This window comes from Bos javanicus, chromosome 14, assembly GCF_032452875.1.
Source record: "Bos javanicus breed banteng chromosome 14, ARS-OSU_banteng_1.0, whole genome shotgun sequence".
Taxonomy (NCBI): Eukaryota; Metazoa; Chordata; class Mammalia; order Artiodactyla; family Bovidae; genus Bos; species Bos javanicus.
In genome coordinates, this window is record NC_083881.1 from 59,545,293 (window position 1) to 59,563,542 (window position 18,250).

The following is an 18,250-nucleotide window of genomic DNA, read 5'->3' on the forward strand; positions in this document are numbered from 1 at the left end:
AAAATACCATGTCATGGTTTCCAGGACCACAAAATGACAATGGTCTATGCATTTTAAGGCACAGGGGGGCCAGGGACTATTTGGGAACCTATGTGTTGGGGTTCAAGATATTTGGGGACTAATCAAGGAAAATATACAATCATGAGGTGACCATAACACATATACTTTAGTTGGGCAACACTTCGACAAGGTTGCATGTGGGGAAAGTCCTTCACAGCATAAGAGTGTCCAGAGGCTATGGTGGGACCACCATCCAGAAGTAGAAGAGAATAAGAGGACTTCCAGGGGGAGGGGGATCAGAGAGGGAGCTTACATGTCTAGGTGGTGCTCTGGTGATACTGCTCAGCAGTGCAACTGGGAGTGCCTAGGTAACAGCAGAAGAGCTTAGGGACTTAATAGCCCAGGAGTTTGTCTATCTATTGCTAGCAGATGCTGGGTTCAACTGTTTGTGGAGTATGCAAAACCAGTAAGCTTTAAATGGCTAAATAAATGCTTTATTTGGTCTAAAACAATTGCATGTACAAAAATTTGAGTTTGGTGTTGATGGGCTTTTGAGCTAATAAATGCCGGCCTGCTGTGAAGAAATTAACAACCTAGGGGTCAATATACGGAAGCCATCTTTGCCTCATTTACATAACACTATGGAACAATAATACTTCTTGGTTAAGAAAATGGCCTTTTTTTAGGAAGTGCTAACTTCTGGAGTTCAGTGTCCTGTTTCAGTGTGATTCTTAATAGTACTGCTAAGTCATTTTAGTTGTGTCTGACTCTGTGTGACCCCATAGACAGCAGCCCACCAGGCTCCCCCATCCCTGGGATTCTCCAGGCAAGAACACTGGAGTGGGTTGCCATTTCCTTCGCCAATGCTTGAAAGTGAAAAGTGAAAGTGAAGTCGCTCAGTCATGTCTGACTCTTCGTGACCGCATGGACTGCAGCCTCCCAGGCTCCTTTGTCCATGGGATTTTCCAGGCAAGAGTACTGGAGTGGGGTGCCATTGCCTTCTCTGGCCTGCCAAACCAGCTCTTTGAAGAGACTAAATGAAAGCCTGGAGACAACTAGAGTTGACGTTCTAGTGCTTGCTTGCCTAAGAGTTTGACCCTTTTTCAACACAATTCTTTTTTCCTTTGTTAATATAGTATTAATTAATTACTAAGAATTGTTAATATACTATTGATTGTATTGAAAATTCCATCCGAATGTTTCAACAGAAGAAAAGAAACTATTTCAGCATCTTAATACAATAAAAGAATGCGTTAAGACCAAAATTCAAATATTATTTGAATGAATAAAAGAACAGGAATTTGCTACTATTACTTAAGCTGACCTATTCCACCATTCAGCTTTTGAGAATAATGTGTAGTAAAGTTGCAAATTTACTTACATTACTACTCTGATATGCAAAGAAACTATAGATATTTCTTTGTAACTGGTCTATCTTTCTTTAACTTCTCCCTTACTACTTCTAGAAGAGGAAAAAATAAACTTTCTACATGATATCTTAGTCTTTTCCAGTTTGGACAGAATTTTAAAATTTTAAATTATCTCTATTGGGTAACAACTTGGTGAGTTTAAAGTCTAGATCCTTTAAACTAGGACTTTAAAGGACCTATTTAAATAGATTTATATTTATATATAAATATATATGGCCCTTCAAATTCAGTTTGCACGTTCACCAGAGCTTCCAATCCTTGTGCTTTTGGCGAGGAGAATGACTAATCTCATGTTTTGCCCTGTCATCTTCCTTCTTGAGTTGACATTGCCCAGCCCTCTTCGCTAGGTCTTCATAACAAAGAAGTACTAACAGAAACAGTCTACCAGTTGGGGAATATCCAAAAATGTTGTTCCTCTTCCATACTCTCAAAAATTTAGCATCTGGCAGGGCAGTGAAAAGAGTTCTTTCTGGTTTCATTTTCAGTCTAAAACTTCAGAAATGCCAGTTAAGACTACTAAAGACTTACTGCCATCCTTGACAATCTGTAATTGTTAAGTTTGGTTTTCTAATTTATAAGACGTAATGAGTAAGAAGAGAAACAATCTCTGTAGAACATATTTCAAATGGGTCCGATCCAGAGGGGTTTGGAACTCAGTGGTCTCAAGCCAACACCGTGTTAAATTTTTTTTTGACAACAAATATCAGATCTGTCTTGGTTTCTTGGATTGGATGGTGGGCTCAGTGAAGCTTGAATATTGAATTCCAGCTTAACTTTGGTTAAGTGCTGATTAAATTGGAGTTTCTTAAAGAAAGGTAGTAGCTGTACCTAGGTGAGGTATATAGTGACATGACTGCATGGCTAGAAAAAGGAGGCAAACAAACAGTAACACTGATGAGGGTAAATTCCAACCTGTTTAGAAATACTCCATTAGCAGCAGAGTTATGAGATAATGCCTACAGAATAGAGAGAACTAATGGAGACAACAGCTCCTGCCTTTCACCCACTGTCCTAAAGATGTACCATCTAGATCTCTCAGACGGAGAGTTGAGAACTTTGAGTTTAACGGTGATTTTAAAATAAAAATAAAAAATAAAAAGGGGATTAGAAGGTAATTCCAACCAGAGGCACCATTTTCTTTCTCTATAAATAAGAGTGATGTTTAGGATGAGCAGTATAAAATATAAAATCAAAATATTCACTAGGAAAAGGTGGTCTAGAAAAGTTCCACTGTCTAAATTCAAGGCTTTCTGAGAAGATACTGAAGAATTTCAAATAAATGGGATAATTTCAAAGTCCTAGAATTTAGAGAATCCCCAAGAAATCAGGAAAAAATAACAGTCTGTATATAGACATACATGCACAAACACACACAAAATTGTTTTTCTATAAACCAAATTCATATTTCTGGGATTAATTCTAAGGGCATGAGAAGTTTTGGGATCAGACTCCCAAAGAGTAGAAATTATCAAATACCTATGCTAATAAGAACACATTAAAGAAATGCCTTTATATGTCTAAAGATGAGAGTTGATTTTTGTAAGAGTGCAAATATCAGGTCAGAGTACCCATAACTGAAAGGATTTCTGCTTTCATCATTTCTCCCACAGTGATAGAATACTGAATACTTTTTAGAGAATACATGGTTGCTATAAGCAGTTTATATTTACAAAGGATATTCCCAGATTTCTAAGACTTTCAATGGCCAATGTTAGGAGTTGGGCACAGCAAGAAAAGTGGAGGAAGTTCAGAGGATAATCATAATTCAGTGTCCCACCAACCCCATCCTCTTTAGCTTCTTGAGATGTGTAGGAAGATATGGGGGAAGACCTTTAATCTGTTGCTGCTTTGGTGGATTATGTAACTCCTGCCAATCATTGGCTGATTCTACTTTCCATTATCTACAGGACTGCCATCTCTGGCTGCCTAGGGGCAGTAGTTTGTCTAAACAAGGAGAGAGAGCACAGAACGATATTTGGTGCTAGCTATATTCTGTCTAGGGATGACATCTAATAGTCTATCCACAAAATATATCTCCCAGCCCTAAAATAGGTTAGCACTGATAAGTTTGGGGACTATGTATATAGAGTGTTTTTAGAAGTGTGTATTGACAACAGTCAATTTACTATGTCCTCAGCACAGAAAACATAGGAAGAGCTTGGGTGGCCATGTGAGTCCATGGGGTCCCAAAGAGTCAGACATGACTGAGTAACTTTCACTGATAAAATGCAGCCACAACGATGTACTTCTCTTCAAGGCCCCTTCCCAAGGTAATTGATATTATATCCAGGGAGCTATTCATAGTCGTTTGGGAAATCTCAAGGGGATAGTGTCTACTTGAATGGAGGGATGGATGAGAGCTTTGAGAAGTCTCCCAAGTTGAGCTTATTATAGCTGTCAATTGTGTCCCCATATGCAATTTCTCACTGTTTCAGTCAGGAGTAGAAATGGAGAGAGAGGTACAATACCCTGACAATTGGTTGAAGGAAATCTTAAAAAGAAAGAAACAAGAGCTCTGGCCTGAAATTCTTAGGATTTTATCCAAGGGCATCCACATGTTGGTATGAAAATAGAATAATGCAAATCATGAATTGGGGTAATTTGTTGAACTGTAGGTTACCGTGTTCTGAAAAAGGTCAGTAGAAACAATTAGGGTTGCCCCCATGAAAGTATTGCAAGATGATGACATTGGCTATATTGGCAGGGAAAGGAGTTTAGAAGAAATCCAAGAAACGACTTTTTTTCCCCTCCAGGATGCAGAGGACATAAATACCAAAATGTAAGACTCTTCAGTGGGTTATGAACACATTATGACATAGAGGTTCTGTACATTATAAGTGCCATCAATAAGGTGAAAGGATCCATTAGATTAAAACATGCAGCACCCTATCAGGTACACTATAAGAAAGATCCTGGGAGGCAGATCAATGCCTAGCCAGTAGTTATCAAATTTTAATGGGCATTAGAATCATCAACCTGAGGGATTATTAAAACATATTTCTGGGCACCACCCTTAGAGTGTTTCAGTAGTCAGTAGTGTTTCAGTAGTCAGGGAGGGATCTTGAGAACTTGCGTATTTTACAAGTTCACAGGTGATGTAGCTCCTGACTCTCCATGAATCATAACTTGATAACCCCTAGTCTGAATTCTTGCACCACTAGTTAGCTGAATGGCCTTAAATAAGTTATAAATTTTCTGTACTTCATTTTCCATGCTTATTTTTTAAGAAGAAAAGAAATCAATAAAATCTATTCAATCTCACAAGTTTTATGTATTATACAACTATATTCATATTAAAGATTTTCTTGGTAAGAGCATAGGAAATAACCACTGATGAGCTCTCAGCAAGTTCCTAGTACAGATTTCATCCTCATAGCCACTGTCAAGTACTTTTTTATAATGTGTGTAGAGAAAATGTAACATAAACAATGTTCAAACTCAGCCTCAGTTCAGTTCAGTTCAGTGGCTTAGTTGTGTCTGACTCTTTGTGACCCCATGGACTGCAGCACACCAGACTTCCCTGTCCATCACCAACTCCCAGAGCTTGCTCGAACTCATATCCAACTCAGCCAATACATCTTAAAGCATTGGCTCAGATGGTAAAAAAAATCTGTCTGCAAAGCAGGAGACCTGGGTTTGCTCCCTGGGTCAGGAAGATCCCCTGGAGAAGGAAATGGCAGCCCACTCCAGTACTCTTGCCTAGAGAATCCCATGGACAGAGGAGCCTGGCAGGCTACAGTCTGTGGGGTCACAGAGTTGGACATGACTGAGGTACTAACAATTCACTTTTCCTTACACCGTGCTACTTTATTTCCTGGATTTAGAATACTATACTTTGAATTCCATATTTGTGTTTTTATCAGCTTTCTTGAAATGAGTACTTTAGAAGTCATTTCTACCACTGATTCTTTCTTTTATTAGAAAGAAGTGTTTATATTTACAAAAAAAGTAACTTGAGTACTCATTCAGGTTCCACCAGATGGAGTAGCCTCATTCTTCCCACATGGTCAGTCTTTCATGTGAAAGCCCTGGAGATAAGACAACAAACAGGAATGAGTTTCTGAAAGGAGGAAGAGAAGACAGGCTGCTTAACAACCCTGAGTTCAAAGTTGAGGAGTGGCAGGATGAGGAGTTTCCAGGGTTTCCGTATTGCCTCGCATGTATCTTGGACAAGGTATTGCAGTATTCCCCAATCTTAACCTCCAACAATTCCGGACGAGAAATGATTCCAGAACAGAGGCCAACACCAAGATTATTCAGATGTTGAAATTATCTAAGGATTTTTTAAAAAGCTATAATAAAAATGTTTCAATAAGTAATTAAAGTAATTATAAAATATCTAAATAAGTGAAAAAATAGAGAACCTGAGTCAGTAAATTCAATTTGTAAAAAAGGACCAAATGGAAATTATAGAACAGAAAAACATAATAACAGGAAACAAACAATGGCCCACTGTTTAATTCAATAGTAGAACGGAGATGACACAGGATAGAATGAAATTGAGAATAGAACAATAAATTCACCCAATCTGAAAAACAGAAAATACACTGAAAATGAATAGAGTTTCAGGAACCTGCAGTAAAGAAGCAAAAGAGTTAACATTTGTATAATTTTAATCCCAGAAGGAAGCAATAGAGTAGGGTTGGAAAATATTCAAAGAAGGAATGGCTGAAAGTTTCCCCAATTTGGTGGAAGCTACAACTTACAGATACAAATAGCTAAGCAAACCCCAAATAAGATAAACACAAAATATCCATGCCAATGCTCATCATCATTAAATTTAGGAATGCTAAGGACAAAGAAAATTATGAAATTATCCAAAGAGAAACAATGTAGTAATTATGGGACAACACTGATTATCTGAAACCATGCGAGTGGCACAGTATTTGTGAAATACTGAAGGAAAAGAACTGCCACCTCTAAATTCCATGTGTGGCAAAAAAATGTTCCTCAGAAATTAAAGAGCAATAAAGTGAAGGAAAACCCTATAATCTGTTTTATTTTAAACTGTCCATAAGGGATGGCTAAAGGAAGTTCTTTAAGCAAAATTGGAATTATAACAAAAGGTCTAGAACTTCAAAAAAAAGAAAGGAGAACATCAGAATAAATAAAAATAGAGGTAGATTATCCAACTTTTGTTCTTTTCCATTATGGTTTTTTACAGAATATTGAATATAGCTCCCTGTTCTATGGAGTAGGACCTTGTTGTTTATCCATCCTCTATATACTGGTTTGCGTCTGCTAACCCCAAACTCCCAATCCAACTCTCCCCTTTCCCTCCTCCCTCTTAGCAACCACAAGTCTGCTGTCTGTATCTGTGAGTCTTTGGTATGGTCATCTCTAGGTCTAGCCATGCAAATAGTATTATTTCAGTCTGTTTATGGCTGAGTAACATTCCATTATATAATGGAATATTATCTATATTATATCGGAGAAGGAATATTATCTATCTATCTATATATATAATACCTTTTTCATTCATTCATTTCTCAATGGACATTTAGGTCATTTCCATGTCTTGGCTACTGTAAATAGTACTGCTATGAACATAGGTGTACATGTATCATTTTGAGTTGCAGTTTTGTCTGGATATGTGCCAAGGAGTGGGATTACTGGATCATATGGCAACTTTATTTTTATTTTTTTGAGGAACTTCCATACTGTTCTCCATAGTGGCTAACCAATTTATAGTGTAGGAGGGCTCCCTTTTCTCCACACCCTCTTCAGCATTTGTTACATGTAGACTTTTTTTTAATGATGGCCATTATGCGCAGTGTGAGGTGGCATCTCACTGTAATTTTGATTTGTATTTCTCTAGTACTGAGGCTTCCCAGGTGGTGCTAGTGGTAAAGAACCTGCCTGCCAATGCAGGAGACATAAGAGACTGGTGTTCAATCCCTGTTTCAGGAAGATCTGCTGGAGAAGGAAATGGTAGCTAAATTCAGTATTCTTACCTGGAAAATCCCATGGACAGAGGTGCCTGGCAGGCTACCGTCCAAAGGGTTGCAAAGAGTTGGACACGAATGGAGTAACTTAGCACACAGGCACAATACTGACAGTGATGTTAAGCATCTTTTCAGATGCCTGTGGCCATCAGTATGTCTTCTTTGGAGAAATGTCTATTTAGGTCTTTAGCTCATTTTTTTAATTGGGTTGTTTGGGTTTTTTGTTTTTTTGTATATTTTGAAAATTAAGCCCTTATATATTTTGAGAAGTAAGCCCTTGTCTGTCCAACTTTTTCTAAGTTTCTTAAATAATACTTGATGGTTGAAACAAAAATTTTCACATCTGATGTGGTGCTCAATGTATATAGAAGAAATACTTAAAAACTGAGGAGAATAAAAAACCTAAATAAAAATAAGGTATCCCACTTCACTTAACGTGATAAGACATCAATTCCAGTAGACTGGGACATACCTATATTGCAACATCTAGAACAGCCACTGACAAAATCATATAAAGTGATATATTCAAAAGCATGACAAGTAAATTGAGTTAGAATCTTAAAAATATGCTCAAATTATCGATTATAAGGTAAGAAAGAAGAAAGAGTAAACAGAAAATGAATAACAAACTACCTGCTGCTGCCGCTAAGTCGCTTCAGTCGTGTCTGACTCTGTGCGACCCCATAGATGGCAGCCCACCAGGCTCTGGCATCCATGGGATTTTCCAGGCAAGAGTACTAGAGTGGGTTGCCATTGCCTTCTCCGAACAAACTAGCAGTTATGTCAATAATTGTCTTATATCAATATACTATATTAATAATTATCTTATATATATGGGCTAAGTATGCAAATTTAAAAAAACTCAGAGATTTTCACAGTGGATTAAAAAACAACCCATGATACAGCAACATGCTGCCTACAAGAAACTCACTTCAAATATAATTATACAAGCAGGTTAAAATAGAGAATTGAAATAAATATAGCACGCAAAATGGAATTTAAGAAAAAAGCAGGAGTGGTTATATCAGTTAAAGTAGTTCAATGCACCAAGAGGACATAATGTGCATGGTTCAAACAAAGAGTCTCAAGACATATAAAGCAAAAACTGATAGAACTGAAAGAATAAAAATACAAATCCACGCTTCTAACTGGAGACTGCAATACCCCACCTGGGAACTGATAGAAAATCTCACAATAACCGTACCTAATTCATACGTGTATATAAAAACTCTGGTTCTAACAGAAGAATACACAATTAAAACACACACACACACATACACACAGGAACATTCACTAAGGTAAACCAAATCATGAGCCATAAGACAATCCTCAACAAATTTAACAGAATTAAAATCATACAGAATATGATCTTTGACCATATAGATCATACTGCTGCTGCTGCTGCTAAGTCACTTCAGTCGTGGCCAACTCTGTGTGACCCTATAGATGGCAGCCCACCAGGCTCCCCTGTCTCTGGGATTCTCCAGGTAAGAACACTGGAGTGGGTTGCCATTTCCTTCTCCAATGCATGAAAGTGAAAAGTGAAAGTGAAGTCGATCAGTCATGTCCGACTCTTCTCGACCCCATGGACTGCAGCCTACCAGGCTCCTCCGTCCATGGGATTTTCCAGGCAAGAGTACTGGAGTGGGGTGCCATTGCCTGCTCCGATAGATCAAACTAGAAAGCAATATAAAAAATACAACAAAAAACCTTTAAATATTAAGCAATTTAACCACAGACCTCTAAATAATTTATGGTTCAAAAAGGAAGTCTCAAAGGAAATGAAAAAAAAAAAAAGACACCAAACCAAACAAAAACAAGTAAATACAGAGAACAGAGTAATAGTTACCAGAGGAAAAGGGATAGGAGTGCCATAGAGGAGGAAAAATGGGTAAAAAATGAGTACAAAATGTCAATTGTACAGTGATGGCTGGGGCTTCTCTGGTGGTTCAGCAGTGGAAAAAAAAAAAATCACCTGCCTGGCAGGAGACAAGGGTTTGATACCTAGGTTAGGAAGATCACCTGGAGCAGGGCATGGCGACCCCTTCAGTATTCCTGCTTGGAGAATCCGATGGATAGAGGAGCCTGGTGAGCTACACTCCAGAGAGTTACAAAAAGTGGACATGACTGAAGCTACTGAGCACATGGCGATGGATGGAAACTAAAATTTTAATGGTGAGCAGGTTGTCTTGTATACAGAAGTAGAAATATCAAGTTTTACCGATGAAACCTACATGATATTATAAACTAGTATTACTTCAATAAAAAATATATATATTTTTAAAATGATAAGAACAAATATCAGTAGAATTGAAACGAAAACAGTAGAGAAAATCAAGGGACTTTCCTGAGGACCCAGAGGTTAAGACTCCTTGCTTCCACTGCAAGGGACGGCGTGGAATTGATCCCTGGTCAGGAACTAAGATCCCACATGCCACAGGACTGGAAACTTTTTTAAAAAACTCCTTTAAAAAAATCAATAAAATGGATAAACCTTTAGGAAGACTGCTACTGCTGCTGCTGCTGCTAAGTCACATCAGTCATGTCCGACTCTGTGCGACCCCATAGACGGCAGCCCACCAGACTTCCCCGTCCCTGGGATTCTCCAGGCAAGAACACTGGAGTGGGTTGCCATTTCCTTCTCCAATGCATGAAAGTGAAAAGTGAAAGTGAAGTTGCTCAGTCATGTCTGACTCTTTGCCACCCCATGGACTGCAGCCTACCAGGCTCATCCGTCCATGGAATTTTCCAGGCAAGAGTACAGGAGTGGGGTGCCACTGCCTTCTTTGTTAGGAAGACTAACAAAGATAAAAAAAAGTGACGACACAAATTACCAATATCAGGAAAAAAATAGGAGCTATGAGTACACATCCTGAAGCCATTAGAAAAACAGTGGAATACTACAAACTACTTCATAAGTTTGACAATTTGGAAGAAAAGAACCAATTTCATGAAAACTACTAACTACCAAAATTCTACTAAGATGAAATAGATAACTTGAACAGACCTATAACTATTAAAGAAGTAATATTTATAATCTAAAACCTCCTGAAAGGAAATCTCTAGGCCTAGGTGGTTTCACTGGTGATTTTTACTGAATATTTAAAAGAGAATTAACACCAACTTTATATAATCTTTTCCAGAAAATGGAAGAGAGAGAGAACACTTTTTGATTCATTTTATGAGGTTAGTAATATCATGACATCAAAAACAGACAAAGACAGTATCACACACACACGCATACAAACCCTATAGTCCAATTTCTCTCATAAATTTAGACAGAAAAATCTTCAGTGAGATATTAGCAAATCATATCTGGCAATGTATAAAAAGAATTATTCATCATAACTGAGTGGGATTTATTCCAAATATGTAAGGCTAATTCAACATTTGCAAATCAATCATATGATCATATCAATTGGCACAGAAAGAGCATTTGGCAAAAACTCAACATCTATTAATGAGGAAAATCTCTCAGCAAGCTAAGAATAGAAAGGAACTTTCACATGATAAAAAGCATCTACATAAAACATAGCTAACATAGCTAGTAGTGGAAAACTGAGTGCTTTATCTCTAAGATCTGGAATAATACAAGGTTGTCCCCTGTCACCCCTTATTCAATAAACTTCTAGAAGTTCTAGTGACTGCGATAAGGCAAGAAAGAGGGAAAAGGACATACAAATTGGAAAGGGAGGAATAACGTGATCTCTGTTTGAGGACGACATGATTGCAAATAGAGGTCAGTTAGAAAATCCCAAAGAAACGAGGAAACAACAAAAATAGAATAAGTGAGTTCAGCAAGGTTACAAGAGGCAAGAACAACAGACAAAAATCAATCACATTTCTACATACTAAAAATGTACTTGTGAAAGCCAAAATTAAAAGCACAGTGTCATTTATAGAAATTTCCCCAAAATGAAATACTTAGAGATAAAATTAACAGAATATATATAAAATCTGTATACTAAGAATTATAAAAGTTCTGGGAAAAAAAACCCCAAAAGATCTAAATAGTGGATACATAGGCTGTGTTCATGGATTGGAAGACTCAAATAGTATAGATGTGAATTTCCCCAAATGTACATGCAATTCCTGTTAAAAGCTCACTAAAAATGTGTAGATATAGATTAGCTTGTTCTAACACTTATATGGAGAAGGCAATGGCACCCCATTCCACTACTCTTACCTGGGATATCCCATGGATAGAGGAGCCTGGTAGGCTACAGTCCATGGGTTCGTGAAGAGTCGGACAGGACTGAGCGACTTCACTTTCACTTTTCACTTTCAAGCATTGGAGAAGGAAATGACAACCCACTCCAGTGTTCTTGCCTGGAGAATCCCAGAGACAGGGGAGCCTGGTGGGCTGCCGTCTATGGGGTCGCACAGAGTCGGACATGACTGAAGTGACTTAGAAGCAGTAGCAGCAGCAGAAGCAACACTTATATAGAGAAGCACAACCCTAGAATGACTAAAATAATCTTGGAAAAAAAGGGAAGATTCATTTTATTCAGTGTTAAGGTAACAGTAATAAGACAATGTAGTGTCGAGAAAGGCATAGACATATAGATCTATACAGTGGAACAGCATACCAACCAAAGTACATGCACACAACATGCCCAAATGAATTTTGACAAAAAGGCAAAAGAATAAATTCAATGGAAGAAAGGTAGCCTTTATAACAAACAGTACTGAAATAATTATGTGTGCATAGAGGGGAAAAACAAAACAAAATAGCCTTGACTTAAGCTTCATACCTTGTAAAAGTTAATTCAAAATGGATCATGGACATGTTGTAAAACCATACAACTCTTAGAAAACAAACAGAAAAATTTGGGGATCTAGGGCTACACAATTGAATCTTTATAGACTTGATGTCTAAAGCAGTCTCTCTAAATGGAAGACTTAATAAACTGAATCTCTTAAAAATTTAAAATGTTGCCTTGTAAAAACCCTGCTTAAGAGGATGAGAAGACATGGAGGAAATATTTTCAAATTGCATATGCAACAAAAATCTTACAGCTAAAATACATAAACAATTCTAAAAACTAAATATTAAAAAACAAAATAATGTGAAAGTTGGCAAACTACACAAACAGACATTCGACTGGATGCAAACAAGCACAGGAAAAGATATTCAATATCCTTAGCTGTTAGGTAAATGTAAATTAAAATCACAACGAGCTATTTCTACACACATATGACTAAAGTAAATATAACAACACCACTAAATAAATGCCAGCAATGATATGAAAAAACTATATCAAACACCTATTGCTGGTGAAAATAGAAAACAGTGCCAGGAGAACTACTATGAAGGGAACAGTTTAAGTACTCAAGATTCTTATACTCTATAGTTTTGCCAATTAATATTTCAGTTTTGGTATGAATAGAAACTGCCTCCTCTTCATCACATAACCTCATCAACTCATTTTTTGGAGCATCAGCTAAAGTCCTTCAAATAAAGTCATACCACAACCTAAAAATAATATGTATCCTAAAAATAATGTGCATTTATTTCCTCAACCATCTCTGTAGGAGAGGAAAGCCTCCCCCTTCCTTGAGAGAATCTAGCAATGCTAGATTCTACTCTTTCCTGTCCTCTTAGGAGCCCTGCTCTATCAATTACCCCCTGTCTCTGGTATTTTTAATTTTTCCCTCTCTAATAGGTTTTCCCCTACAAACTGTGCATTTGCTGAAACCTCTCCCTAAATTCTGTACCCTCTGCCAGTTACTTTCTTCTTTTCTTTTCTGTCAAGCCCAGCAAGAGAATGGTTTACTTTCACTGTCGCACTTTTCTCATTTTAAATTAACTCCTTAACTCACCACAGTCTGTTTTCTGCCTCCCAACACTTTACTGAAACTGTTGCCACCAAGGTCACCTATAATCTCTGAGTTGCTAAATCCAACTCTCCGTTCTTATCTTATGTAACATTTAACACTTACTTAACAGCAGAATGTGACCCATGACCATGGTCTCTTTTCCCTTGGCATTTTTGATCCCTATCCCTCCTGGTTTTTCTCTGCCCTCTTTGGCCCATTCTTTCTTTGTCTCCATCAAAGGTATCTTTTTCTCTTTTTTTTCCTTAAATATTGGTATTTCCCAGAATTATAATACACATTTCTTGCTCTCCATATTTTATATTCCACTTGCTTCTCACCTTTGCTGATGATTTGCAGATCTCTCTCTCTCTCTAGATAGATATCTCTTGGACTATAAACCCATATGCCATTTGATGTTACTTAAGCATCTCAAACTCAAAATCTCTAAAGTGAATTTATCAGTCTACAAACTGTTCTTCTTATGTTCCTCGTTTTACTATTCACACCACTACTCTTTCCAAACAACTTAGAAGCAATATAAGACATTTTTGTCTTTTATCACCAAATCCTGTTGATACAAGTTCCTTAATATATTTTGGACTTTTATATCTTCATCTCTCTTAACTTAAACCACTTCTTTCTTACAGTTTAGCTCTTTCTTCCTTAGTTTAGTCTTACCATTTTCTAATGCTCATACTTCACAGTGTTTCTAGTATTACTTTTCTATAATGAAACTTTAACCAAGTCACTTTCCTGTTTTAAATCCTTAAATCATCATGTTCTTTATTATAAAAGCCAAGCTACTTAGTAAGTAAGTATACCAGGACCTCCATAATCCTCTTCTGCTTATTCTTGTACTACTTAGGAACAATTTTCACTATAAGTAACAGGAAGTCTGAATTAATAAGACTATAATATGCAGATTTTTTTATTCATATAAGAAATCTGATGGTAAGCAGTGGTGAAGCCACTCAGATATGTCATCCAATATTTATGATCTTTTTTGTTTCTCATCATCTATGGTATGTTGTTTTATGGTCCCATGGTCACAAAAAGAATAGTTTCAGTTGTCACATCTATATTAAAGGGTGAAAGAAAAGGGAGAGAGTGGTGCTAGCTACACCTGATCATCTTATTAGGAAGAAGAAATACAGTCCTTGAAGTCCTTAGAATACTTTCACTTGCTTTGCCTTGGCTTTAGAGGAAATCACATGACCCTTGCCACCACAGTTTCATCACTTGGAAACCCAACTCAAAAATCCATTTTCTATTTTCTGTATAATTAAAGTTAAAATTCCATGTTCAACACCATGGTTGTCAGTCTGTAGATTCTTACAGTAGAGCATTTCATCGACTGAAGGTTTCAGTTCCTTACCCTCAGAATCTCATAATCTTCAAAATGCTATTATAATCTTGGTCTTCATATTGTCCTGGCTGGGAGTGCTGGAGAAGACTCTTGAGAGTCCCTTGGCAAGCAAGGAGATCAAACCAGTCAATCCTAAGGGACTGCTACTGCTGCTACTGCTAAGTCACTTCAGTCGTGTCCGACTCTGTGTGATCCCACAGACGGCAGCCCATCAGGCTCCCCTGTCCCTGGGATTCTCCAGGCAAGAACACTGGAATGGGTTGCCATTTCATTCTCCAATGCAGGAAAGTGAAAAGTGAAAGTGAAGTCGCTCAGTCGTGTCTGACTCTTAGCGACCCCATGGGATATCAAGCCTAAATATCCATTGGAAGGACTGATGCTGAAGCTGAAGCTCCAATACTTTGGCCACCTGATGTGAAGAGCTGACTCATTAAAGACCCTATTGCTGGGAAAGATTGCAAGTAAAAGGAGAAGGGAACAACAGAGGATGAGATAATTGGATGGTATCATCAACTCGATGGGCATGAATTTGATCAACTCCAGGAGATCATGAAGGACAAGGAAGCCTGGTGTGCTGCAGTCCATGGGGTCACAAAGAGTTGGACATGACTTAGCTACTGAACAACAATATGAATCTTAATTTATTGATGAGACTGTAGCTCTCAAACAGCAGGCACCATAGCGCAAACAATCTGAAAGGACAGAAGAAAAGTAATTATTCTGATTTTTCTTTCAGACTAGAATTTTTCTTTTAAACTAGAACTTCCTCACATTGTTTGTTCCCAACAAGACAATTCATTGTCTTCCAGTCCCCATTTCAATGTCACCTCTTCTGTGAAGCTTGACAACTCCCCTCCCCAAGAAGACTCCCTCTAGTTTTCCACTGGGTTCCTGTTTCTCTTTTAGAAACTGTAGTCCAGCGTCAAATTCCTGAGTCAGTTTACCCATCCATTCATATACCAAATAATTACTGATCACCTGGCACATGTCAGGCACTGTGCTCATAGGTGCTGGGCACATGGCAGTGAACAATATAATTCTTTGCCTTATGAAGTTTAACTCACATCAGAATGATGAAAAGAGATAATATGTACTCGAGTGTTTCCCCATGTATCAAGCACCCTGATAAGCCCTTTACATCCATCTCTTGCTTAATCTTCATATTTCATGAGAACACTATTACTGTTCCTATTTTGCAAAGGGGGAACTTCCCACTAAAGTTTATTAAAGTAAATTCCATCAGGGCAGAAAACTTGCCTGCCACATTCGCAGCTATCCCAGTGCCTGGCCCAGGACAGTACTCTGTAAATGCTAGCAGATGTTGTAAGGTTAAGTACACACCTCGTGAGGCAGAGCAAGGATCTACTTAGCCCCACACTGGGCTCTATGCTGCACCTAGAGTTCCCTATTTAATCTCCAAGGGCTTGGCAGCATCAATAACTGAGCAGGACCTAGTCACAGTCCGGTGAATGAAATGATGGATGGCATATGGATACGTGCAAGCACCATTTTCTAGGATGAAGTCAGGAATCTTCCTCACCTGGAGCCGATCGTTTTTTCAAGCATTACCTTCTTCCCCACCCTACCCCAAAGAGAGGTCAGGAGGCCATCTTTACTGGAGACAGAGAGACCGGACATCCGGTCAGCAACATTTCAAGGCCCTCCACTTCAGGTTGTTACTCCTTTCTTCGGTGTCACTCTTTCCTTTCTCTTTCTACTCAGGTGTCCCCTTCCGGTTATTCTTCCTCAGAGGTCCCTCTCTGCCCCCAGGGCACTTGGGGCGTGCGTGTGTGCACACAAACTCACACTCACTGGACAGGCTGAGGGGCGGAGCATGGGACCGTCTGCAGTGGGAGCCTCATTCCACAGAATGACCCACCCTCCCTGCCCAGCTGACTCTGCGGCTCACCTCCTCTGATTTCTCTATAACTAATCCCATCTTTTTTCTTAAGGGCCACCTCTCTACTGATTAACAGGGAAGAAAATTAACTAAAAATCTAATAGGTAATTTAAACAGCCCTTTTAAATAATACTCAACACTTCATTTGGCTAAGAATACCCAGTGTCCCAGGGAAAAACCTCTACGCCCGCTTCTCACTCTAAGATGATGTGTTGGTTTGTGGGGTAACTTGCATTGCTGTTAGAACTTATAACCTGCCTCTTGGTACTTGTTTGGGCTCAACAGCCCTTCTGGCTGACTTGGACTCAATCAGTTCTTGTTGATACAATAGACCTGTCTAGAATTTGAGGTCACATTGGTTCCAGCTCTTCAATATGGGGATAAATATACCTTATTCTTACTCCCATTAGCCTCTCAGGGAAACTTCACAACCAGACTCATGGCTAATTTTGGAAACAAGGATGGCTCAGAAAGGAAGCATTTCAGAGTCTTTCTTTGACCATGCTGACCAGCTAAATTGATCTTTGTCTAAGATAGTCCTCAAAGGGACTTCTCAGACTCTCAAGAAGTGGAAGTATGAATGTATGGGATTCCTTTCTACCCTAAACAGGACTTTCACTTTCGTATAGCCCAGAGAAGAAAACTTCGATGCACTTTATTTATGATCCTTCGCATTCCTATTTCTTTTTTCTTCCAGCTTCCTTCTAATCTCCAAAGTTGGAAAAGACAGGCTTTTCTTTCCTTATCCTTCTTCTCTCATATTTCAGCTAAGCCTTAATGGTGACCAGCAAGCTCTCCTCTACTGGAGAATTCTATGATCATGGATCATGCAGACTTGGTTGTTAGATAAAGTGGAAAATAAACAAATCTGGAAAATTTTCTTTCAAGCTAACAGCCTGTTTTACTGCTTAATTCTTTTTTGACTTTCAAAAAATTGGATATACCTCTCTATCCCTATTTTCCTCCCATAGAAACCCAGAGAGATGGATGCCTTAGGCCAAGAGAGAGAAGGTCATATACCCAGGACAGAAGAAAAAGGTAAATCACATTAAAAATTTAAAACTATTATCCTTGTTAGAAAGGATTCAAACATATAGTATATAGTTTCCTAGTCCCACTTTTAAGATTGAAATTTTCCACACCATACTTAACTCTAAAAACACTCTCCTATTTCATGCCCATTATTCGAAATCATCTCCTCTCTCAAATCCCTCCTTAAAACTTCTCTGAAACCTTTTATAAGAAGGAAGCCTGAAGGTCTTTTCTTAAAAGACAAGAAAGCAGGTTGAATTTAAATAAAAGACAGAATAAGATAGACCAAGCACATGGGAAGAAAAAAATTAATAAGCTCACCTCTTTCAAGTAGCTTTTTTCACTGAGTTTTTACATTTTAACTCCTTGTTTTATTTTTATCTCTAGTGTAAAAATATTCTTCATGGATTGTAATACTTTTCATTTTGAAATATATCAAATTCATTTCAACCTCTGCTAATAATGGTGGTAAATTTAAAATAAAATACCAGTAAATGTCACATTGAAATTCCTTCTTACTAAAATAGAGATAATAATGCCTTTTCCCAGACCTTCTCAAGGAATCTATGAGGATAAAATGGATAAAGTTTTAGGATGATTTAAGCTTATTAGGGAAACAATAGGAAGTATAATAATTCCCATCTCTTCAGAGTTCACACTTACTTGAAGTATTTTCTAATTTACCATAGTTGTAGGCTGTTGGGCTTTCTCCTGAATTCACAGATATTTTATATGTGTATGCAATGAAGTAAGATAA